Source organism: Zonotrichia albicollis, chromosome 23 (assembly GCF_047830755.1).
Source record: "Zonotrichia albicollis isolate bZonAlb1 chromosome 23, bZonAlb1.hap1, whole genome shotgun sequence".
Taxonomy (NCBI): Eukaryota; Metazoa; Chordata; class Aves; order Passeriformes; family Passerellidae; genus Zonotrichia; species Zonotrichia albicollis.
In genome coordinates, this window is record NC_133841.1 from 5,391,334 (window position 1) to 5,416,176 (window position 24,843).

Here is a 24,843-nt window from a genome sequence, read left to right on the forward strand (position 1 = left end):
GCATGCCTTTTGGGGAGGCCTGCATCTGGCACGCGTCATAATAAAAGCATACCGGGCTTTAAAACTTTTACAAAGTTGTGAGGTTTCTTCTTTTCTCCGCAAATCATTCTTGGCGAGCCAGGCAGGAGAAAGAGATATTTTCCGTCTCCATCTCTGTCCCCGCAGGGGCGGGGGGGGGACCTATGGACTCCTAGGCGTGCCCCAGGATTTTCCTGGAGGAAGTTCCGCTCGTCTCGACTTGCCTCTTGCTGGGACAGACAAGGACCTGCTGGCCTGTGGAGGAAGGTACGGTATGTACTGAGGGGCCCCTGGGGGGGAGGAAGGAGAGCAAAGGAGTAAACCATCCAGAGACGTCTGGGTTCAGCTGATAGAGCAGCTGTATTAGAGACGGGGTTCATCGTTCTGATAGAGCGGGACCGCCAGCGGCTCTGGGCTGAGCTAGGTGAACCCGTCTATGCGTGTATTGGGGTTCATTGTTCTGATAGGGCAGAGCTGAACCCGCGTATGTTTTCTTTGTTTGTGTGTGTGTGAGTGGTGTCCAGACACTGTGTTGCTGTATGTTGCATCGTGTGATCAGCACGCTGTATTTGTAATTGTGCAAGTGTATAAAGTGTATGGTGTATAAAAGAGAGTAGATCCATAGTGCTCTACTGTGCGGTGGGGGAAAGTCCTACCCGCCGCTGGGGAAGCTGAGTTAACACCGGCCAAAGCAGGCTGCGCGGGGGGAGAAAGTCCTACCCGCCGCTGGGGAAGCTGAGTAAACACCAGCCGAAGCAGGCTGGGGGGGCGGGGAGCGCCCTACAGAGAAAACAGAGTAAACTGTGGAAAAGCGTGAGTGAGGATGTATATTGAGTAAAGGTAGTAAATTGTAGTGTAAGTTTTGCATGCTTTCACCGTGGCTAGACGAACCCGAGGGGTTCCTCTGCCTCAGAAGTTTGGACTCGACCCTTGGGAGTTTGTGAATCCGGTGAATTATTAGATAGATAGAAGAGACGAACGAGTTCATTTAGAGGGGCTCTACCAGACTTCAGCTGGCACTCTTGTAAGTCTGGACTGAGAACAGCTTGCCGTAGAAGATTTAGAGCTCCCTGTAATAAATGGAATAACTTGCTTTTGCGAGAAATTTTGAGTAGCCTTTGGTGCGTCAAGAGGCTGGCAGGCTGCGTGGGTATTATTACAGTGCATAGTTTGTGGGAAACGCTGGTATTGCTGTTCTAACAAGAGACGGGGCACGTGCCCCAAGTGTAGATTAGAGGTTTCTGATCAAGCTGATTCAGAGTCTAAGATCTTAAAACTTGTGTGTGAGAAATCGCATCTGATACCTGCCACTTAGAGTGTGTGAGAGGAAGACTGAGAAGCTACTGTGAAGTCCTGTGAAAAGAAGTTTGGGTGGAAGCAAGACAGGGCAAGAAAAAAATAATGAGAACTAACCAGAGTAAAGAAGTTCCACGGGCCAGCCCCTTCGGGTGCATCTTGGCCCACTGGAAAGAAGTCACTAGCCGGGGGGGCTCTGAAAATAAAAAAGATCTAGTATTGCACACGCTGGTGACCCTTATACAAGTTAGAAGACAGAGCAAAGTGGCCACCCACTAGAACCCTAGACTATAATACTTCACTGCAATTAATGTTGTTTTTAAGATGGGAAGGTAAATGAGATGAGGTCTCGTATGCTGATATGTTTTTTGTTTTAAGAAATCACCAAGAGTGGCAGAAAGACTGTGAGATTAAATCACCCTCAGACCCACTGGTCTTAGCCTTTGAAAAAGATAACAAGGCAAAGAGAGAGCAAATCAAACGCTGTTGTTCAGCATGCAGTATAAGACAACAGTGTATGAGATCAGATAAAGTCGATTGTTCTGAAGAACAAGAACAAGACACATTTGAGTGAGTGAAAGCTCTTCCAGCTCCTCCCTGGGGGCGGGGGGGAGGTTAGGGAGGTTGAGGCTGAAACTGAAGAAGAAGAGGAAGGGAACTTCCCCAAAAAGGAGGAGGACTCAGGTGTAGAGGGCACATCTACTAGAACCCACCCCACCCGTGGGAGTCCAGTTGCATCTAGAACTAAGAGGCAAGTAGTGCTACAAGCTCCTCTGCGACAGGCAGTGGGACCAGAAAGGGCCAAATTAATGATTAAAGTGCCATTTACCACCCTTGATTTAGAAGCATGAGAAAAGATTGCGAAAAATTATCATGTTGACCCGATACTCACTGCCAAACGTCTACGATATGTTATCAAACAACACAATCCAGACTGAGCTGACATCCAGCTACTACTAGATGCTTTCACTGAAACAGAGAAACAGCTGATCTTAAAGACAGCAAGGAATTTGGCAGAAGATTACTGTAAAGCCACACAGCTAGATGTAAAAGAACATTTCCCCCTCCAAGACCCAGAAAAAGATCCTAATGTGTCGGCAGAAGTAAAGAAATTAGCGGAGTGTCAAGAGTGGATAGCAACAAAAGTAGAAAGAGCTATTCCAAAAACCATAAACTAGTCTGCCTTATATTCCCTTAAGCAGGGGCCTTCTGAGACTCCATCTGAATTTCTAGAGCGTTTAAGGGATACTATGCGTCGTCATACATCATTAGATCCGGAGTCTGAGATAGGGACAAATCAGCTAGTTAATTCATTTTTGAAGCAGTCTGCTGGAGATATCAGGTGTAAACTTCAGAAAATTCAGAGACCAGATGAGAAGAATCTTGAAACCTTGTTAGAGGAAGCCTGGAGAGTATTTAGTAACCGAGAAGAAAAATATAAACAAAGAATGAAAAAGTTGGTAGCAGTGGTACAGGGGGAAAGGCAGAGGAAATACAACCAAGGCCCGCCGAGACAAGGACCACCTCAGCTGAGCAGAGACCAGTGTGCAATCTGCAAAAGAACTGGTCACTAGAAAGGCCAATGCCCAGAACGAAGAAAGAGTGACCAACAGATAGCTGCACACGTACAAAACAACTGAAGAGGACCAGGGGATTCTGCCCCAGCAAATCCACTAGTTATAACAATGAAGCTGGGAGAAGAAGGAAAAAAGGTAGAATTTTTAGTTGACACGAGAGCTACATATTCAGTCTTAAATAAAGCTTTAGTACCTGTAGAAAATAATTATGTTGTAGTGCAGAGGGCAACTAGCCAGTCTGAAAGGGCATATTTTTGTAAACCTTTGAAGTATAAATTAAGAAAACAATAGAATATTCATAAACTCCTGTACATGCCCAATTCACCAAGGGCACTTTTAGAGAGACATTTATTGGAACAATTACAAGCAACCATTCCATTCAAAAATAGAGAAATTACTCTAGAGGTGAATGATCAAAAGTACATAGAGGTATTAAGTTTAACTCTGACAGCTGTTGGCATTAAAGAAGAAATTGATGAAGAAATACTAAGTCAGGTATTCCCTGGAGTGTGGGCCTCTGATGTGCCAAAGAGGGCGAAAAATGCCTCCCCCATAGTAATCAAACTCAAGGAGGGAGCGCAACCAGTGAGAATCAAGCAGTACCCCCTAAAGAAAGAAGATAAGGAAGGAATCAGCCCAATAATTGAAAATTTTCTGCAGTTAAGATTACTAAAAGAATGCCAATCTGATTTCAATACTCCCATTTTACCTGTTCGGAAATCTGATAAGTCATACCAGATAGTACAAGATTTGAAGACTGTCAATAAAATAAAAAAAAGATCTGTATCCGGTAGTAGCCAATCCATACACTTTATTAACTTGCCTAACACCTGAGCTAACCTAGTTTACTGTTTTAGATTTAAAAGATGCCTTCTTTTGCCTCCCCATCCATGAAGCCAGCCAAAAGGTCTTTGCATTCGAATAGGAAAGCCCTAAAAGTAGGCGCAAAACCCAGCTCACATAGACCAGACTACCCCAAAGCTAAAAAAATTCCCCCACTTTGTTCGGAGAGCAACTTGCAAAAGATCTAGAGTCCTGGGAAGCTCCATAAGAAAGAAAGAAGCTTTTGCAGTATGTAGATGACCTTCTAGTAGCCACTCAGACGAGAGAAGCATGTGTGGCCTAGACAGTAAGCCTTTTGAATTTCCTAAGACTCCAGAGATACAGAGTATCAAAGAAAAAGGCACAGGTAGTGAAACAGAAAGTTATCTACCTGAGGTACCAAGTGAGTCCTAAGCAACAGAGTTTAGGGCAAGCTCGCAAAGAAGCCATATGCCAAACCCCAAAACCCCAGACAATAAAGGAGTTCCGAACCTTCTTAAGCATGGCGAATTGGTGCCAGCTGTAGGTTTGTAATAATAAACTGCTTGTCAGACCTCTCCATGCTCTAATTGCCAATAGAAGCAGAGATCTCCAGTGAACAAAAGAAGCAACACGAGCCTTTCACCAGCCAAAGGATGCTGTCATGTCAGCTCCAGCTTTGAAACTTCCAGATGTGAGTAAACCATTCTTCCTATTTTCCCATGAGAAACAGAGAATTGCCCTGAGAATACTAGCTCAAGACTTGAGTCCATACCGGAGGGCAGTTGCTTACCTCTCTAAGCAACTAGATGCAACAGCCAAAAGATGGCCAAGTTGCCGCAGAGCTGTAGCAGCAGTTGTGCTGAACATTCAAGAGGCACGCAAGTTTACCCTGAGACAAAAATTGTCTGTGCTAGTGTCCCACACAGTGTCCGCAGTACTAGAAGTAAAGAGTGGCCACTAGCTTTCACCACAGAAGTTTCTGAAATACCAGGCCATCATAGTAGAGCAAGATGATGTAGAGATCGTAGTGACTAATATTGTCAACCCAGCTTCCTTTCTCAGTAGAAATCAAAGAGAAGCAGTACACCACGATTGCCTAGAGACCATTAAAGCTACCTACTCCAGCCGCACAGACTTTGCCTCCAGACTAACCCCAAAAATATCCCCAGGCCGAAACTCAGTCAAATTGAGAGAGGCCATAGGCCTGAACAACAGTAGCAAATTGACTTTTCAGAACTCCCAAGGAAAGGGAGGTATCGATATTTGCTAGTATTGACAGATACATTTTCAGAGAAGCCAGAAACGTTCCCCACCAGAACTGTCAAAGCTAGAGAAGTGACCAGAGTATTATTACAAGAAATAATACCGCGCTTCAGAGTTCCAGCCACAATATCCTCAAATAGAGGATCACATTCCATTTCCAAAATAGTGCAACAAATTAGTAGCCACCTGAGCATAGACTGAGAACTTCACACTCCATACCGCCCCCAATCAAGCTGCCAAGTAGAGAAAATGAATCATTTGATTAAACAGCAAATCATAAGACTGGGGCAAGAAGCTAATCTACCCTAGCCCCAAGCTCTCCCACTAGCACTATTGCGAATTCAAACGAAACCTCGAGCTAAAGAAAAGTTGAGCCCTTTTAAAATACTCTATAGAAGACCATATAGAATACAAAAGAGAATGTCCACCCACATTAGAGAAGTAACACTAGCCACCTACATAGTGGCCTTAAACAAACAGCTCAACGAAACTGAGAAACATGTAGCTGGAACTCGGAGCCGGGAGTTAGATGGGCCAGTACATAACATACAACCTGGAGATTATGTATATGTTAAGTCTCTTACAGAAAAGACCTTAGGACCACAGTCAGAGGGACCGTGCCAAGTGCTTCTCACCACCTTCACTACAATCAAAATCAAAAAGCAGAACGTCTAGATTCATCACTCTCCAGTGAAGAAGGCCCAGAAACCCTTTGAGGAGTGACGCCAGGAGACAATGAACTGAGACTAAAACTTACTCAAGCAAAATGAGTATATTGCAGTCAAGAGTAGCTCATATTTTAGTTTGTAGAATCGTTTTGTGTGTAATCATAACTGAAGTTTTAAAACTTGAAAGTACCTTTATTCAGAGCAATGCTGAATGGCCTTGTTCCAAGCGTTTAATCAGTACACTAGATCCATGCAAAAACCTTCTGAGGTAAAGGATTTAAACCTATCCACTGTGGTAATTCATAGAGATCAGGTATATGAGAAGCAAGAATAGCAAGAACAGAAACTGTGGACACTTCAAGAGATTAGAAAAGAAGAAATCAAAGTAGAGTGCCAAATGATAAATAGGACAGCTTATGAGAGACCAAATGAAATTAGTGTCTCAACCTCTCCTAGTGTATATGAACACCAAAAAATCTGTGATAGCCTGAATGAATCAGACTGCTAGTGTAATTTCACCTTAATACAGCCTGTAGAAATAACTTGCCTTTGAGCACAAGAAGATATCGGGCTTTCATTTAAATTCAAAATAGACACTACACCTTTTACCACAGCAAGACCCTACACAGCCCACACCAAGACTCAAATAGTTCAGACTCAACCCAAACTTAAACCTGAGGTGTATAGAATAAGCCCCTATGTAATAAAGAATGTGGGTGAGCAACAACTATTATTCAATCCAGAATAGTCTCTCAAACATGTAGAGTTGATAATGCAAATTAACATCTCAAAAATCCAACCAGCCTACTCCTCCTTCCTAAAAACTTCCTTTGAGAGCTGAACAACATAGTTACAAAAACAGGCATACTTCAAGAGCAGAACGAGAAAAGATCTAACTAGCATATTAGAGACAAGATTAAGAGTTTTAAATAGAATTAATTCAGAGATACTGATAAATAAACTAGCCACTGCAGCAAGTAGCCTAACAAAATTGAGGCAACCCTTACAGTCATCTCTATTGGCATTAAGAACTAGCCAGTGGCAGATTTCAAAAGTACTGTCAAAGTAAGAAACAGCCGGAGACCAAGACCACAAGCTAATAGTAGAAGCACTTAGTACAGTTCAAAATAATGTGTCTTTAACTTTCAGTTGTATACAAGCACAGTTATGGGTGCAAGCAACAACAGCTCTAATCATATGGGAAGGGAGTGAAGGTAATTTTCCAGCTGAAATTCAGAAGATTGTGTAAGATAATGCAATTGAATTTGAAAAGAAGTTTCAATCTTAGTAGACTATAGTAAATTTCACCTATGACCCTGTTTCTAATATAGCAACTGCCTTTGTGCTTACCATACGTAATGCCACTGTTTATGTTATCCATCCCATCATTGCCCTAAAATTAAACCATGAAAAAACAATACTCTATCCTTCAAAACATAGAGTGTGAGCAAGAAAGATGAATAAAAAGTAGCAGACAGTAAACTTAGAATCCTACATTACTAAAGAACAAATAAGATTCATTTGTGAAAGCAATACTATTAATGCTCAAAATGTGTGTCTAGACACTGAACAGAGTATTTATCACTTTGAAATTCATCCAGTCACTGACCAGAAAACTGTGCTCGTATATACTAGAAAAAGGTGTGTGTGTGTGTCTGAAGACTGCCTGTGCTGCAGTAAAAATTGATAGCAATGATGTTGTTCTGTCTAGTAGAAATCATTCTAACTTCTGCATTTGTAATTTTGTTAAGATTATCGAGTGTGATTTTTCGTACTTAGCCCCAGTGACATCCCACCAGCTGATTCAAGCTAATTACACGATGTATCACAGACTACCACCTATCCCTATTGAGATGAACCTTACATTAGTGAGACAATTAATTAAGCACCAAGACCTATTAGAAATCCTGAAAGAAATCCAAGAGAGTAAGAAGAAAACCTTAATTACTGTACAACATGATACAAAAGAGATAACCAGCGTTCTACAAAGAATAAGACAAAATATAGATCATCACTAGTGAGATGTGATCTTTGAGTAGTCACCAACTGCGAATAGAATCTTTAATAAGTTGTGCCACCCCATTGTAGTTTTACTAATATTAGTTGAGATAAGCTTATCTATTATATTGTTAATTTAGAACTGTAGAATGCTACAACGAATAGCTGTACTAAGCTCTTTGTCAAACATACATAGTGAAGCGTTAAAAGACACTTATTGTTGTAGAAGTTTTCCTTAAGTAAAAAAATTTACTTATTTCCTAAGAAAAGAGAGAATGAGACAAAGTAAAGATCCATCCTGAATTAAGTGAAGTGTCTAGAAGAGGCGAGGAGTCTGTAGAACCAAAGCTGAAAGAGAGGCCGCATTCCAGAGACAACAAAGAGACCGAGAAAGAAAACCAGAAAAGACCACGAAGTCAATTTGCCCCCGACCTAGAAATTCCTTTGATAAAGAAGAACTAGTGCTAAATGTCACGCAGAATGAATATGTATGAACTTATTGTGAAACTGTATGCAAATGCATTTAGAAAGGAGATAAAAAGAAGACTCGAAGTCTTCAGAAGTACGCATGCGTTTTAGAGAGGCTTGTGTCCGCGCGCATTGTAATAAAAGCACACCGGGCTTTACAACTTTTACAAAGTTGTGAAGTTTCTTCTTTTCTCCGCAAATCATCCCATGGGAGGAACCCCGTGGTGCAGCAGGGTGATAGATCTGCTCTCTGAGAGCAGGGGAATAACCCCCATTCCCTATCTCCTTGTGCTGCTGGTGCAGGCAATAGAGCTGGGATGGAGGGTGGGGTGAGGGGAAGGTATGTTTAAGGGCTTTTTTTTATTTCTCATTATCCTGCTCTGATTGTGTTAGTAATAAATTCATTTTGTGATAAATAGGTATGATTCGTGCTGATAAAAATTGAAAGAGTAATCAATATCGATACAGTAATTAGTATTTGGGAATAATAAAACAGTTAAAAGCAGTAATGCCAAAGAAGAGATGGAGAGGAGGGGCTCCACCACCCCCCCTCCCGGCAGATGTTCCCAAGGACAGGAGGAAAGAAGCTGAAGATACAGTTGCTAAACATGAGCAGAAAGGAAACAAAACCTGGTTGGGTCCCAGAAAATACTAATTATAAGGGATTTATTGCCTTGATATGTAGATGTAGTGATATGTTAGTCTTGGCTCCCATTGTACTGGCTTGGTGTGCATGTGTAACCCAAAGGTGAATTAAAGGACAACGAAGAAGATGACAGAGCCTTCATCAGTGACGACCCCCAAAGACTTGTGCGACCACCAAACCGAGTGGTGGCGCATGCGTGGTAAAGGTGGTAATGAGGGCGGAGATAGAGATTTGACGAACCGAAAATGGGAGGAGATGGCGTTTGCACACAGCATATAAGGACGAATCTTCACTTGGCAAGCTTGTACGTTGTCCTGGTTTAGGGCAAATTTGTTAAAGAATCTGCAAAGGAGGGCCCCTCCAGAAAGCGAAACCCACACGGCCCCTCCCCCCAACCGGTTCGGAAAAAAATTCCTTGGAGAGAGGTGGAAAGAACCTGTTTATTTGACTGGCCCCGCACCCCCCAGCACACAAAATGAAAATACCCGATGACACCGCTTTGAGAAAGATGACAAAATCAGAAAGTCTCTTTTCGGGGCTGGTTGCTCTGTTCTCAGTCGCTCCGGCGCTGGGGCAACTTCTGCAGCCAAACCTTCGGTGTTCCTGGGTCCCAGTCTGGAGCAGGTTCGAGATGATCACAGAAACAGGAGAGGAGAAACAGTCCAGGAAGGAATGTGGAGTGTTTAGCTAAACTAGCTAATAAGCAGAGGTGAAAGCAGAGCAGAAGCAGAAGCAAGAGCAGAAAAGCGAGCCAGCAAAGCAGCAAGCTAAGCAAGAAGAGAAAAAACAGCCCGATGTACTGCTCGTCTCTGTGTCTCTGATAAGAGAAACCCAAACAAAACTTTCACTCTTCAGAGCCGGTCTTAAAGGCACAGAACAGATGAATGGGGATACAAGCATCATAATGACATCCCAGAACATACGTGATGTGGCATGGGTCCCAGAACCCTGCCCTCCGTACCCCACAGATATCTTTTGCTTATGCGCTATTATTGGAACAAAATTATCACTTAATTTGATCTAATTATATTGTATCCAATTTTATATTTTTTTATTTTAACTATTCAATTAATATTGCTACTACTTTTAATATTGTTTGGGGTTTTTTACGATGGAATAAAAAAAATTGGGCAAACATAATTTTATATCAATAAGTCAAGCCTATTTCTTTCACTTGATGGTATTTGATGAGTATTTTCTCCTGGTCCTTAACTCATAAACCTTCCTTAAATATTTTCCCCTCTGTCCAGCTGCAGAGAGGAGTGAGTGAGCAGCTTTATGAGTGACTGGCATCTGGCTGGGGTCAACTCACAACAATCTCAAAGTGAATTTGGCCAATTCCATAAGGGTCATCAGAAACTGCTTTTACAAATACAACAGCAACTCCACGAGGAACAAGAATGAACTTTATTTCTACTGAATGCAGGGGGAATCATTGCCAGAAGGGATGAGGAAAACCCTGAGATGCCTCCTCTGGGTGTCCAGAGCTTGCGCTTGCCTGCAGCACCCTCCGGCCTTCCCTCAGCAGGGGCAGCAAGAAAATAACAGCCAAAGAAAAAGCATCCAAGGAAACAACAACAACCAATGAAACAGCATCCATGGAAATAACAACAACTAAGGCAAAAGCATCCATGGAAATAACAGCAACCAAGGTAACGGCATCCAAGGAGAGCCTCAGCTAAAATGGAAAGTGAAGAATTGCTGGCATCCCATTAACTTTTTGGGAGTCTTCCACCTTAGTTCTTCACACTATGTCTCTTCCTGGGACGCTTATCTATGGGATTGATAGGAATCCCTGAGGCTCTGAATCCATGGCAATTCTGACTTCCTGAACAGAGAATAGCATGGAGAACAGCTTGGGGAAGCATCTTGACTGTACTGGGAACAGGGGCAAGTCACAAGGGAGCTATCTGCCCTTTTCTCTTCTACATGCTGTGCCTCCTTGTTATGCTTCCTCCCACACGGTCGCAGTTTTACACAGAACCTGAAAAAATCAGGAAGGGAAAAGAGGGTTAAAGAGAGAAGGCAGCTGGTGATGGAGGCTGTGGGCAACAGGGCTGCCTGTGCTCTGCCCTGTGTGCGCAGCAGCCGCTGGAGGAGTTGGGAAGGGGCATTTCCAACACTGCAAAGCAATGGAGTGAGCGAGGTGAATGGGGACAAAAAGGCTTCAGGCCATCCCATGCCCAGAGCTCCTTGCTCCCACTCCATGAGCAGGGAGGTCTGGCCAGGGATGACTGCAGCAGGTGCCAGCACCTCTCCCTGCTCGGGGCTGTGCCAGCAGAGCCCAAGGAAGATGGGGAGCCCCAGCAGGGATGGCAATGGCTGGCAATGCAGAGAATGAGCCCTGCATGCAAAAGGCAAGTGGAGAGGATGGGAGTGAGTTCTTCAGCAGCCACTGTGGGGAGGGAGCAGGGAGAAATAAGGGAGGAGCCATCAGCAGAGGAGACTGTTCTGGGAACACAGAGGTATTGCTGGTGCTCACAGAAACTCGGGAGCACACCAGGGCCCAGGACATCCATCCCAGCGCCGGCGTGGCAAGGGCTGGTTGGGCTGGGAGCCCCCGGCCGTGCCCAGCGCTGCCGCTCAGGAGCCGCTCGCCCGGGGCTGCCCCAAATGCCACGTGTTGGAAACACAGCCGGGAGAGTCCTGGGCAGCGGCACCTGCGCGGCTTCGGGGCTCCAGGAGGAGCTGCTGTGCACGGGAAAGACTCTTGGTGGCACAGCAGTGGCAGGGGCAGGGAGCAGTTACCTTCTGAGACACAAATTCCCGGTGTCGCGGGGTTGGGAGTCAAGTTCACAACGTTGAGAGCGCTTCTGGGGAAGGAAAATGGGACATTTGCAACATCAGTTTTTCTGTAATATTCTGCCAAACAGGAGAGGGCAAAAGCTCTCATTGCTGGGTGGCTGAAGGCAGGAGAGCAAAGCAAAGCTGGGGAGAGCCGGGACAGGAGGCAGGACAAGCTTCCCTCAGGCAGGCTGGACCCTGCTGAGCTGGCTGCTGTGGATGCTGGCACAAGCTCCAGGCTTGGAACAACATCTCCTGTGGTAGCCAGCACATGCAGGCCCATCTGCAGTGGCACATGGGGCTTGTCACCTGGGCACTCCAGCTACAAGACAGACAGCTCTGTGTCAAACAAGAAATTCTCTTACGTGGAAGATGCAGTTCAGGATCAGGAAAACTAAGATGAAGAAAATCAGCAAAACCACAAACGTGACCACGTACACCACAACTTCCAGTTTGCGCTGTGAGGAAAGGAAGATCACAGGGGTAAGAGGATTGATCCTTCCATTCTCCTTTTCCCAGAAGGACACGTGCACCAGTGCCTGCAGCTCTCCTACCTTCCGTGTGAGTCCCTTGCCATTCCCCAAGGCCATATGAATGATCATCCTCTCTTGCCGACGACACTGGGCCATGGGATCATAGGCTCCCTGGTTCTCTTTTCTCTCAGTGAGCAGCTTTAGAAGCAGCCTGGTCTTCATGACCATCCTGGCACAGGCGTGCTTGAGCTGGGGCAGGCTGCAGTCCCTGTTCAGGGCTCGCTCCACGTGGGCCATGAATGCTCGCAGGCCTTTGTGTGCTTCCTGCATTGGCCGGTGATGATCAACGTTGGTTTCCCATCTTTTTGGAACTGGAGCAAGGTCTGGATTTTGGGGGCTCACAGGTTTGTTGAGGAACATGGAGTCTTCCTCCCGTGTGGTGTGTGGCATCATCAGGAGGTGCCTGCCTATAGGGAAATGCTTCTCTTCAGCTGTGGCTCTTCCTCTCCTCTTTGCAGCGGGGCGGCTCCCAATCAACAGGTCAGAGAGAAAATCCAGATTCTTGTTTAGATCGTGGTCAGATCTGGACCTTCGCTCCACTTTCACAGGTTGTGAAACCTGGTAGAAAAGATTATTATATCCAACTCCATACTGGCTGTCCTCCTTCTTGTGCCATTTGCGTGTCTTGATGTGGTACTTGCTGGCAGCTGGATCTTCCTCCTCATCTCTGTGATTTGCAGACATGGAGGTATGGACACCACGTTTTAATCCACCAGCTACCGCTGAATGCTTTGAGCCTTGCTGGTATAAACGTGGCTCCATTTTGTCCTGCTGCCAGCTTGAGGGTGACTTTTTCACCACATTGCTTTTGGCAGTCTTGATGCTTCCAGCCTTGTGCAGCTTCTTGTTGACCTTGGCCCTCAGGACATGAGTGCTTGTTTTGCCTTCATGCCCCAAGAGATGCTGAGGGGGATGTGAGTTTGTTCTGGAACTGTCCGGGCTGCTGACATCACCCTCAGTGCTCAGGGTCAGGCCAACAACAAGCGTTACACTTTCACCATCTCCCACTGAAGGCTCCTTGGGCTTGAGGCTCAACACTGGGATGGTGTTCAACTCTCTGCCTTGTTCCATGTCCATTATTTCTCCCCGACTCTGTAGAAGAGTTGTGTGATCTGGAGAACAGCAAGAGCGCAGATCAGCAGCTGGGCACAAACACAGGCTCAGAGGTTACCCCAAGCAGCAGCAGCTCATCTCAAGGCCAGGGAGCACAAGAGAGGAATGGAGGATGTGTTGTGGTGAGGAGCAGAGCCATTCAATCCATGCCATTATCACCTTGGGGCAGAGCAGAGAGCTGGTTCTTTCTTGGTGTCTCCTGGGGCTGTCTTTGGAAGGGACAGAAAAATCCCAGGGGAATGGAATTGCTGTCAGAGAGGTTCCCACAGCTCCAGATGAGCAGGCTTGGCTTGCTCTGCTGGAGCCAGTGAAGAGGCAGAGACCCCAGAGGAAAGATCAGCACTGCAAGGGGGGCACACACTGGCATGGGAGGAATGCCCAGGGACTCCTTTGCTCCAGGGCCATTGCCAAGAGAAGCAGCTGAAGCTGTTAGAGAATGAAAAACTTCCTTAAGGGCTTCAGAGCTCTGGGACTGTGCTGTGGGAAACCTGGGGCTGAGGCAGTGAGAGAAGCGAGCTCCCTGCGGCCCTTGCAAACCTGGCTGTCTCTGTTTGCAGAAGGGCAGCCTGGCCCTGCTGTGCACAGCATGTGCTGTGCCCTGTGCCCAGCTAGCGCAGGACGGGGCTTTGCTGCCCCTGCACAGGCCAACCAGGGCATGACGGTGCTTGGTGTTCACCCCGCAGAGCACATCAGGGGCCCTGCCCTTTGCCCTGCAGTGGGCACTGGGGTGGCAGAGAAACCAGGCTGTTAGGGCAATTTGGGGCCTTTATGGGCAGACCTTGCCTTCCAGCACCAGGGAGGGGCACGGGACATTCTTGCTTTCCTTGCCTAGAACCATGGTGAGGGCAGAAAATGGGTAAGTTTGGTGGGCCCAGTGAGCTGTTCCTTCTCCAGACAGTATGTGACACACAAGATATGTACAATCACCAGGAACTTTCCATCCCAAGGTGTTGTGACAAGGCCTGTACTGCAAGGGCAGATCAGCACGGCCCAGCACAGGGCAGTGCTGCAGCATCTGCCCAGGCTCAGGAGAAGGGGCAGATTTGAGCTCCCCCAGCCCCTCCGGACACCCACCGCACTGCGGGGCGCTGGTGCTGCACAGCTTCTGGCACAGGAACTGGATGGTCCTGCAGGGGCTCTCGGGCCGGGGACGCTCCTGGCACAGGCAGCAGGCCGCCTCCTTGGGCACTTGGCTGCAGACAAGAGGGGATTCTTGGAGGAACGTCCCGCCACCCAGCGCATACCTCAGAGCCCAACTCAGGAAACACACCCATACCACGCCTGGGGCTTGTGCCTCACTGTGTGCCACAGCTCTGGGAAAGGGCCCTGACTCCCAAGGCAAAATATTAAAATGGGGATTTTATCCTGGAAAGTAGAACTGCTCCCCGAATACCACGTGACACAGAAATGCACCCGCCTGGAGTTCAAACTCCCCTTGGAGAAGCCTGCAGCATGTCACCCCCAAGGTGAGATTCTTCCTCTGAGCTGGTGAGCTTTGGCACTTGCCCAGGAGGAAACAGCAGCTCTTGAGCTTACTGGGCTTGTTCTGGTTTTGTGGCACACGGATTTGTTTCCCAAGCAGAGCCCCTGTCCCAGCCCTCTGGGCCTGCGGGTGGCTGGGGCCCAGTCGCACACACTCACAGGGTTTCCAAGCTCACTGTGGTCTGCAGCAGCTGCAGCAGCGTCTGCGAGTTCACTTGGGTGGCACTCAGGTCTCTGCAAACATTGGAAAGAGCTCATGAAACTCTCTGGTGACATGGACACAACTCTGCTCTCAGAGCAAGCCCAGGGCCCTGATCATGGTGGTGCTGTTGGCAGAGGCATCCACTTCTGCCTGCTCCAAGTTGAGTCAGGCAAGTTGTGTCTCCAGCAGACTCAGGCTGGCCAAGAGGGAGTTTTGCTCCTGCACCATTTGTGCTGCTTTCCTGAGAACAGGGCACTCCAGAGAGACACAGCTCTCTGTGCATCTGCTCCAAATGAGCCAATACTTACAGAGAGCTCACTGAGGGCAGCTTGAAGAAGGCAGCATCATCAATGACAGCCAGCGGGTTGTGGCTGAGGATCCTGACAAACAACAGAGCTCTGTCAGGGCTGATGGCAAGGATGTGAGCTGGCTGTGCCAGGCACGTGGGCAAGGTCTGGCTGCACTCAAGGAAGCCATGCAGGAGAGGAGCAGGGCAGGGGAAAGGGCCTTTGCAGCTGCACACTCCTGGTGCTCCCTGGCTGACTTCCACAGTTGGAATCAGGACTTTGCCAAGGGCAAATCTGCTCTTGCCCACTGATTCTGCAGAGACCCTGCAGAGACTCGCCCTGCCGTGCCTTTAGCCCCGGTGCCACTTACAGCTCCTGGAGGAACTGCATCCCATGCCAGGCCTGGAAAGTGTCGCTGCGGATCTGTGTGAGGCCATTCCAGGAGAGATTTCTGGGGAAAGAGGAGGTCACACAAGGCAATCAGGCCTGCCGTACAGAGAGAGGGGGCAAAGAAGGAGCCCTTTGCAGGAAAGGTGCCAATCCAAGGTAGAAGAGGGAGGAAACTGCTGCTTTCTCAGCGTTTGTAGCCTGCCCAGGACAGCAAGTGAAGGGCACACGTGCTGACTCTATTTCTGTTCCAGGATGCAGCCAAGGCTGCAAGAACTGGCTGCTCTGATGGCTGTGTGTGGACAACCCCGCTGGGCTCTGTCCTCTGGCGTGGCCGCCAGCCATCGGCATTGACCTGTGCAGCTCAGCTGGGCTCTGGGCAGGGCAGATTTAGGGACTGTGGGGAAAACAGCAGCAGCATTTGCCTACACAGGCTCGGTGCCCATGCAAAGACTGAGCTGAAACCCCCAGAGAGAAACTTGATCACTCACAGAGACTTCAGGAAAGGCAGTGGCTCAAATGCCCGTTCCTCAATGGACAGAATCTCATTGGAGGACAAATCCCTGTTCCAGGTAGAACAACAAATGTCACTTCCATTTGCCCTGTTGCTTTTACCTGCCTCTGCAGCCTGGATTCCAGGAGGGACAAAGGCCATGTGCCCGTGCCTGGGCTGAGCAGCAGGGCCCCAGGCAGGGGCAGGCAGGAGCCCCCCGCCGTGGGCAGGGCATGGTGCTTACAGGTGCTTCAGCAGGAACAGCCCCTCCAGGGAATGCCTCTTCACAGCCCGCAGCTCATTGTCCCTGAGCACCCTGCAAGGGGACAGAGGGACATTGTGACAGCGCCCACAGCCCAGCTGCAAATGGCATTCTCAAGGGAAAATCTCCTGCAGCAGCTTGACTGAAGCATCTCTTTGGGGCACCGCTGCAGGGATCGTCCCCACTCCTGGCCAGAGCAGGCCCTTGCTCCTGGCCGGCTGAAGCTGACCACAGCTTGATCCCTGGCAAGACAGACACGGGGATGGTGCCAAGGCTGCAAGAGACTCAAGGCAATTCTTGCCATGGTGGGAAGCTCTGGTGATTCACACCCCTCCTGGCAGAGCAGCCAAGCTTGGAATTCCAATGGAAGCTGGTGGTGTGGGGGCTGCTGCTCCAACCCCAGACCAAAGGATGCAAACTCCCCACACTCCTGACATTTGAAATGCTGCAGGGCACTTACAAGGTCTCAGTCCATGGGTAGTCCTGCCAGGTTCGTTTTCCAACATCAGCAATGGAGTTGCCAGTGAAATCTCTGCAAAGAAACAAAAGACCCGGCCCCCCCTCAGGCAAGCCCATTTCCCTGCCTTTTGGCTGCTGAGCTGGAATTGGGCTTTGCCTGGAGAAGGCACAGCGTGCCCAGCCTGGCTTCACCTGGCTCACGCTGAGCTCAGGCCCCCAAACCCCCCCTGTCTCCAGCCAGGGAGTGCCCCAGGTGTCCCAGGTGTGGTTTGCAGAGCCAGGGAGCCGAGGAGGGGCAGCCGCAGGGCTCTGAGGGGCTGCGGCACTCACAGGAAGGTCAGGGCTCGACGGCGGCTGACCGGGGGCACGGTGGCCAGGCCGGCGTGGCCGCAGTTCAGCCGCCCACGGCCTGGGCAGTGGCAGGGCTCTGGACAGAGCTCCTTGCCCACTGCTGACGAGGGGGCCACTGCCAGCAGCAGGGCCAGCAGGAGCAGAGCGCGCACCAGACGCATCACCAGGTCCATGGCGAGGCAGGACTGGCTGCAGTCGACTGGGACGCAGACCTGAGCTGCAGCTGTGGCCGCTCCTGTGTCACAGTGCTGCTGCCAGTGTCACAGTAGTCCTTCTGATGACACTCTAGCAATGCTCTTGTCACCGGGATGGTGCTTGGCATCAGAGCTCGCAGCAAAGCGCAGTTCAGGCCATGCTGTCACCAAATGACTCTGTCTCAGAGCCATCAATCTGTGGCATGATGGAATGGATGGGCTTGGAAGGGGCCTTAAAGCCCATCCAGTTTCACCCCTGCCATGGCAGCAGGGACACCTTCCACTATCCCAGGCTGCTCCAAGCCCCGTCCAACCGGGCCTTGGACACTGCCAGGGATCCAGGGGCCACCACAGCTGCTCTGGGCACCCTGTGCCAGGGCCTGCCCACCCTCCCAGGGAAGGATTTCTCCTGAGCACGGGATCTAAGCCTGCTCTGTGTCACTGTGAAGCCATTCCCATCTGTATTGGGTTGGTGTGGACACATTTTGGCATGGCTTTGGGGCTACAGTTGCTGTTTGTTATGAATAAAAATTCTGTTGCTTTTTTTCTGTGCGAGAAAAGGTTACCGCTACTGCTGGGGTGCTGCTTGTGTTATGGGAATTACGGGTCGTTGTTGTTAATAGTTGTTTTTGTATCAATAAAAGCCCTGGCTGGGGCGAGTTAATGGCCCTTCTCTGAGACAGAGAAGGGTGGGTACCTCCCGAACAGTGAGGTAAAGAGACTTTGGAGGGGAGGGATATGGAAAATACTCCAAGGACCAGCATGCTGTGTGGGACCCTATTCCAAATGCACGGAGAAAACCCCAAAAACAACGAGCACCTAAGAGTTGAAAGATTGGAGTGATGTCTGGATGAGAGGAGCGGATTGCTGGGCCTGCAGAGATGCTGAAAACCTTCACTGTTCCTCACCCTGTCTTCGAGAGCCCCCGGGCCAGGTCTGGGAGGAAGCAAGACCGAGACCAATTCAACATCGGATGGGATCAACACGCCCTAAAGGGTCCCACGAGGACCGGATCCCCCAGCTCCACCCCTGGTGGACAAAGCTGTGCATATCCTCCTCCTCTGAGTCGCCCTGCGAGAGACGATGGGGAGCTGCAGGCCCGCCGAACTGCCCAATCCTGAGCTGATCACTTATAATAAAGGCATTAAAAGGAGAAGAAGTCTCCTTGCCCTGTTTATTTCACTGTTGAAATTTATTTTGCTTCTCATTCTCCTGCTCTGATTTTATTAGTAATAAATGTAATGAATATACCCAAGTTCCATCCCTTGTGTCCGTGACCATGACCGGGGAGGGATCTCTCCCTCCCTCCCTTTCTGTAAACTCATGAGCCTTTGGCTGTCCTTTTTCTCCTCTCCACTTGTGCGGAGCGGTGAGAGCGCCTTTGGTGGGCAGGCGGCAGGCAGGCGGGGCCAAAGGCCGCCTGGCGCTGGGAGGGCGCGGGGAGCTTGCCGAAAGGCGGGCAGTGTCGGCATGGCGGCCGGCAGAGGCTGAGGGAGCTGCAGCGGCAATGGCGGGAAGCGCCGGGAGCCTGAGGGGCGGCAGCTCCGCCTGAGCGCGCCGGCCCCGGCAGCGAGCGCCGTGCAAAGGGAGCCGCGGGCAGCTCGGGCAAGGCCGGCATGGCCCCGCAAGCAGCGGCCAGAGAGGCGGCCCGGCCCGGCCGGCAAGCGCGGCCGCTCTCCGCCGCACGGGCAGCTCCGGCTCCGGGCAGCGGCACCGGCAGCGGCCGTCCCGGCCTGAGGGGAAACGCGCGGGACAGCAGCTCGGGCCGGGGCGGCTGCGGCAGCGCTTGGGCCAGGGCGGCCTCCAGTCCTGGGCACGGAGTCACGAAGATTCCTTCTGTTAGAAGCTGGTGGAAGCTTCCAGCTTCCACAATGTCTGCCAGAACCAATCCCTGATGGCTCCTAAAGGTGGATGTCCACCCTGGAGCCCACTGGCATTGGCTTTGCCGGACATGCCGGAAGGTTCTGGCACCTTCTCAAGGCTGGCCCAAGTAGAAATGGCCGTTACACCTCTGTGGTAACAGATTTCAAAGAAAGCAAAATCAAGTTGTGACACAATTTTAATTAGGACCAGAGAAAAGCAGGAGTGAGCACATGTGAAGAGAACCACCTGCAGGCTCCATGGGCATTGCAGACTGAGGCTGAGGAGATGCTCCAGGCTCCAGAGCCGAGATTCCTCTGCAGGCAGTGGGGAGACCATGGTGGGGCTGCAGTGCTCCTGCAGCCCGCAGGGATGCATGGGGAAGCAGAGATTCACCTGCATGCTGTGGAGGGGCCCTGCACCAGAGCAGCTGGATGCCTGCAGGAGGCTGTGATCCTGTGGGAGGCCTGTGGAGAGAGGGGCCCTGCTCCCAGGCTGGAGCAGCCTGTCCTTGCAGGACTGCACCTGTGGGAGAGTGACCCATGCCGCAGCAGTTCTGGGAGGAACGTTGCCTGTGGGACAGACTCATGCTGCAGAAGTTTGCAGTGAGCTGCTGTTCGTGGGATGGAACCACATTGGAGAAGTTCCTGGAGAACTGTCTCTCATGGGAGGAGCCCCGTGGTGCAGCAGGGTGATAGATCTGCTCTCTGAGAGTAGGGAAATTACTCCCATTCCCTGTCTCCTTGTGCTGCTGGGATTAGGCAATAGTGCTGGGAAGGAGGGAGGGGTGAGGGAAAGGTGTTTTTAAGGGCTTCTTTTATTTCTCATTATCCTGCTCTGATTGTGTTAGTAATAAATTCATTTAATATCAAGTCGAACCGGTTTTGTACTTGATGGTATTTGATGAGTATTTTCTCCTGGTCCTTAACTCATAAACCTTCCTTAAATATTTTCCCCTCTGTCCAGCTGCAGAGAGGAGTGAGTGAGCAGCTTTATGAGTGACTGGCATCTGGCTGGGGTCAACTCACAACAATCTCAAAGTGAATTTGGCCAATTCCATAAGGGTCATCAGAAACTGCTTTTACAAATACAACAGCAACTCCACGAGGAACAAGAATGAACTTTATTTCTACTGAATGCAGGGGGAATCATTGCCAGAAGGGATGAGGAAAACCCTGAGATGCCTCCTCTGGGTGTCCAGAGCTTGCGCTTGCCTGCAGCACCCTCCGGCCTTCCCTCAGCAGGGGCAGCAAGAAAATAACAGCCAAAGAAAAAGCATCCAAGGAAACAACAACAACCAATGAAACAGCATCCATGGAAATAACAACAACTAAGGCAAAAGCATCCATGGAAATAACAGCAACCAATGAAACGGCATCCAAGGAGAGCCTCAGCTAAAATGGGAAGTGAAGAATTGCTGGCATCCCATTAACTTTTTGGGAGTCTTCCACCTTAGTTCTTCACACTATGTCTCTTCCTGGGACGCTTATCTATGGGATTGATAGGAATCCCTGAGGCTCTGAATCCATGGCAATTCTGACTTCCTGAACAGAGAATAGCACGGAGAACAGCTTGGGGAAGCATCTTGACCGTACTGGGAACAGGGGCAAGTCACAAGGGAGCTATCTGCCCTTTTCTCTTCTACATGCTGTGCCTCCTTGTTATGCTTCCTCCCACACGGTCGCAGTTTTACACAGAACCTGAAAAAATCAGGAAGGGAAAAGAGGGTTAAAGAGAGAAGGCAGCTGGTGATGGAGGCTGTGGGCAACAGGGCTGCCTGTGCTCTGCCCTGTGTGCGCAGCAGCCGCTGGAGGAGTTGGGAAGGGGCATTTCCAACACTGCAAAGCAATGGAGTGAGCGAGGTGAATGGGGACAAAAAGGCTTCAGGCCATCCCATGCCCAGAGCTCCCTGCTCCCACTCCGTGAGCAGGGAGGTCTGTCCAGGGAGGGCTGCAGCAGGTGCCAGCACCTCTCCCTGCTCGGGGCTGTCCCAGCAGAGCCCAAGGAAGATGGGGAGCCCCAGCAGGGATGGCAATGGCTGGCAATGCAGAGAATGAGCCCTGCATGCAAAAGGCAAGTGGAGAGGATGGGAGTGAGTTCTTCAGCAGCCACTGTGGGGAGGGAGCAGGGAAGAAATAGGGCGGAGCCATCAGCAGAGGAGACTGTTCTGGGAACACAGAGGTATTGCTGGTGCTCACAGAAACTCGGGAGCACACCGGGGCCCAGGACATCCATCCCAGCGCCGGCGTGGCAAGGGCTGGTTGGGCTGGGAGCCCCCGGCCGTGCCCAGCGCTGCCGCTCAGGAACCGCTCGCCCGGGGCTGCCCCAAACGCGACGTGTTGGAAACACAGCCGGGAGAGTCCTGGGCAGCGGCACCTGCGCGGCTGCGGGGCTCCAGGAGGAGCTGCTGTGCACGGGAAAGACTCTTGGTGGCACAGCAGTGGCAGGGGCAGGGAGCAGTTACCTTCTGAGACACAAATTCCCGGTGTCGCGGGGTTGGGAGTCAAGTTCACAACGTCGAGAGCGCTTCTGGGGAAGGAAAATGGGAGATTTGCAACATCAGTTTTCCTGTAATATTCTGCCAAACAGGAGAGGGCAAAAGCTCTCATTGCTGGGTGGCTGAAGGCAGGAGAGCAAAGCAAAGCTGGGGAGAGCCGGGACAGGAGGCAGGACAATCTTCCCTCAGGCAGGCTGGACCCTGCTGAGCTGGCTGCTGTGGATGCTGGCACAAGCTGCAGGCTTGGAACAACATCTCCTGTGGTAGCCAGCACATGCAGGCCCATCTGCAGTGGCACATGGGGCTTGTCACCTGGGCACTCCAGCTACGACAGACAGCTCTGTGTCAAACAAGAAATTCTCTTACGTGGAAGATGCAGTTCAGGATCAGGAAAACTAAGATGAAGAAAATCAGCAAAACCACAAACGTGACCACGTACACCACAACTTCCAGTTTGCGCTGTGAGGAAAGGAAGATCACAGGGGTAAGAGGATTGATCCTTCCATTCTCCTTTGCCCAGAAGGACACGTGCAGCAGTGCCTGCAGCTCTCCTACCTTCCGTGTGAGTCCCTTGCCATTCCCCAAGGCCATATGAATGATCATCCTCTCTTGCCGACGACACTGGGCCATGGGATCATAGGCTCCCTGGTTCTCTTTTCTCTCAGTGAGCAGCTTTAGAAGCAGCCTGGTCTTCATGACCATCCTGGCACAGGCGTGCTTGAGCTGGGGCAGGCTGCAGTCCCTGTTCAGGGCTCGCTCCACGTGGGCCATGAATGCTCGCAGGCCTTTGTGTGCTTCCTGCATTGGCCGGTGATGATCAACGTTGGTTTCCCATCTTTTTGGAACTGGAGCAAGGTCTGGATTTTGGGGGCTCACAGGTTTGTTGAGGAACATGGAGTCTTCCTCCCGTGTGGTGTGTGGCATCATCAGGAGGTGCCTGCCTATAGGGAAATGCTTCTCTTCAGCTGTGGCTCTTCCTCTCCTCTTTGCAGCGGGGCGGCTCCCAATCAACAGGTCAGAGAGAAAATCCAGATTCTTGTTTAGATCGTGGTCAGATCTGGACCTTCGCTCCACTTTCACAGGTTGTGAAACCTGGTAGAAAAGATTATTATATCCAACTCCATACTGGCTGTCCTCCTTCTTGTGCCATTTGCGTGTCTTGATGTGGTACTTGCTGGCAGCTGGATCTTCCTCCTCATCTCTGTGATTTGCAGACATGGAGGTATGGACACCACGTTTTAATCCACCAGCTACCGCTGAATGCTTTGAGCCTTGCTGGTATAAACGTGGCTCCATTTTGTCCTGCTGCCAGCTTGAGGGTGACTTTTTCACCACATTGCTTTTGGCAGTCTTGATGCTTCCAGCCTTGTGCAGCTTCTTGTTGACCTTGGCCCTCAGGACATGAGTGCTTGTTTTGCCTTCATGCCCCAAGAGATGCTGAGGGGGATGTGAGTTTGTTCTGGAACTGTCCGGGCTGCTGACATCACCCTCAGTGCTCAGGGTCAGGCCAACAACAAGCGTTACACTTTCACCATCTCCCACTGAAGGCTCCTTGGGCTTGAGGCTCAACACTGGGATGGTGTTCAACTCTCTGCCTTGTTCCATGTCCATTATTTCTCCCCGACTCTGTAGAAGAGTTGTGTGATCTGGAGAACAGCAAGAGTGCAGATCAGCAGCTGGGCACAAACACAGGCTCAGAGGTTACCCCAAGCAGCAGCAGCTCATCTCAAGGCCAGGGAGCACAAGAGAGGAATGGAGGATGTGTTGTGGTGAGGAGCAGAGCCATTCAATCCATGCCATTATCACCTTGGGGCAGAGCAGAGAGCTGGTTCTTTCTTGGTGTCTCCTGGGGCTGTCTTTGGAAGGGACAGAAAAATCCCAGGGGAATGGAATTGCTGTCAGAGAGGTTCCCACAGCTCCAGATGAGCAGGCTTGGCTTGCTCTGCTGGAGCCAGTGAAGAGGCAGAGACCCCAGAGGAAAGATCAGCACTGCAAGGGGGGCACACACTGGCATGGGAGGAATGCCCAGGGACTCCTTTGCTCCAGGGCCATTGCCAAGAGAAGCAGCTGAAGCTGTTAGAGAATGAAAAACTTCCTTAAGGGCTTCAGAGCTCTGGGACTGTGCTGTGGGAAACCTGGGGCTGAGGCAGTGAGAGAAGCGAGCTCCCTGCGGCCCTTGCAAACCTGGCTGTCTCTGTTTGCAGAAGGGCAGCCTGGCCCTGCTGTGCACAGCATGTGCTGTGCCCTGTGCCCAGCTAGCGCAGGACGGGGCTTTGCTGCCCCTGCACAGGCCAACCAGGGCATGACGGTGCTTGGTGTTCACCCCGCAGAGCACATCAGGGGCTCTGCCCTTTGCCCTGCAGTGGGCACTGGGGTGGCAGAGAAACCAGGCTGTTAGGGCAATTTGGGGCCTTTATGGGCAGACCTTGCCTTCCAGCACCAGGGAGGGGCACGGGACATTCTTGCTTTCCTTGCCTAGAACCATGGTGAGGGCAGAAAATGGGTAAGTTTGGTGGGCCCAGTGAGCTGTTCCTTCTCCAGACAGTATGTGACACACAAGATATGTACAATCACCAGGAACTTTCCATCCCAAGGTGTTGTGTCCAAGGCCTGTACTGCAAGGGCAGATCAGCACGGCCCAGCACAGGGCAGTGCTGCAGCATCTGCCCAGGCTCAGGAGAAGGGGCAGATTTGAGCTCCCCCAGCCCCTCCGGACACCCACCGCACTGCGGGGCGCTGGTGCTGCACAGCTTCTGGCACAGGAACTGGATGGTCCTGCAGGGGCTCTCGGGCCGGGGACGCTCCTGGCACAGGCAGCAGGCCGCCTCCTTGGGCACTTGGCTGCAGACAAGAGGGGATTCTTGGAGGAACGTCCCGCCACCCAGCGCATACCTCAGAGCCCAACTCAGGAAACACACCCATACCACGCCTGGGGCTTGTGCCTCACTGTGTGTCACAGCTCTGGGAAAGGGCCCCGACTCCCAAGGCAAAATATTAAAATGGGGATTTTATCCTGGAAAGTAGAACTGCTCCCCGAATACCACGTGACACAGAAATGCACCCGCCTGGAGTTCAAACTCCCCTTGGAGAAGCCTGCAGCAAGTCACCCCCAAGGTGAGATTCTTCCTCTGAGCTGGTGAGCTTTGGCACTTGCCCAGGAGGAAACAGCAGCTCTTGAGCTTACTGGGCTTGTTCTGGTTT